The following is a 1,424-nucleotide window of genomic DNA, read 5'->3' as shown; positions in this document are numbered from 1 at the left end:
AAGATTAATCAGAACTGGCTTTGGCAAGCACTGTGGCATTTGGACAAGAACAAACTGGGAGAAGGGTAGAGAGAATAGTGCAACAATCAATGAGTGGAAGCCCAAAATCTCTGTAAATGTTTATGAAAATTAATAAAATATAATTATAGAAAAAAAAGATCAATATACAAGAATAAATTCTATTTCTCTATAGTGACAAAAGAATATAGAAAAGAAACTAAGAAAACCAATACCCATCACAATAGCTAACCAGAAGATAAGTACTTGGGAGTAAATTTAACTAGAAACACAAAAGACATAGTCAAAGTAAATTACTACAAGAAACAAAAAGAGACCTGAATATGGAAGAATATACCATGCTTATGGATATGAAAACTCAATATTCTGAAAATGATAATTCTACAAGTTCAATGCAATCCCAATAAAAATTCCAATTCCATTCTTCAACAAGAAGGAAAATGGAATTTCCAATTTTATCTGGAATGGAAAGAGACCCCAAAGAATAAAGCACTCCTGAAAAAGACAAACAAGGTAGGAGGCATCTCACTCCCTGATCTCAAATCCTACTACAAAGCTGTGGTCGCATTCATACAGTGACAGACATATAGATCAATGGAATCGAACTGAGAACCCAGAAATCAGCTCATATACCTATGGCCAACTGATTTTTGACAATCGATGAAATCAGTTAAGTGGGGAAATGAAAGCCTCTTTAACAAATGGTGTTGGCAAAAGTGGAAAACTATCTGTAGTAAATTCAAGTGATATCTACAATTTACACAGTACACAAAACCAAATAAAAGTGGATCAGGGACCTAGGACTAAAACCAAAGACTGTGCAATTTATCATAGAAAAGCTTGTAAGGACTCTAGAAGTCCTAATCCATAATTTGAACAGTTTTCCAAGTGTCTTGATAAATCTACAAACAGGAGAGGATAAGATAGATAAATGGGACCTTCTAAGAATCAAATTTCCATGCACATTTTAAAAAAGCAAAGCAGAACAAACACACAAACAAAGAAAAAAAAATGTCCAACCTTCCCCAAAAGGGTAAAAAGGACTGGGGATGAAATATTCAGTAATAACATATCTGAAAAGGAACTCATATCTAAAATTTATAGAATACACCAGCACCCCAAGAAGACAAAGGTAAACAATGCTCTCACAATATGAATAGATGCTTGAAAGAAGACATTCAGATGGCAAACACATGAAAAAAAAAGTTCAAAATCCCTAACTCTCAGAGATATTTAAATCAAAACAACTATGAGATATCATCTCATCCTAGTAACAATGGCAAAGTTCAACAGAGCAGCAAACAAATACTGGTGAGATTGTGGAGAGATTCATTGCAAGTGGAAGTGTAAAATGGTCCAACCATTATGAAAGACAGTATGGAGCTTTCTCAAAAAGTTGGAAATAA

The sequence above is a fragment of the Elephantulus edwardii genome, unplaced genomic scaffold (assembly GCF_000299155.1).
Source record: "Elephantulus edwardii isolate Elephantulus edwardi_28Jun2011 unplaced genomic scaffold, EleEdw1.0 scaffold00002, whole genome shotgun sequence".
NCBI classification, from domain to species: domain Eukaryota; kingdom Metazoa; phylum Chordata; class Mammalia; order Macroscelidea; family Macroscelididae; genus Elephantulus; species Elephantulus edwardii.
The sequence above is the reverse complement of the archived record's forward strand: the minus strand, read 5'-3'. Positions refer to the sequence as shown.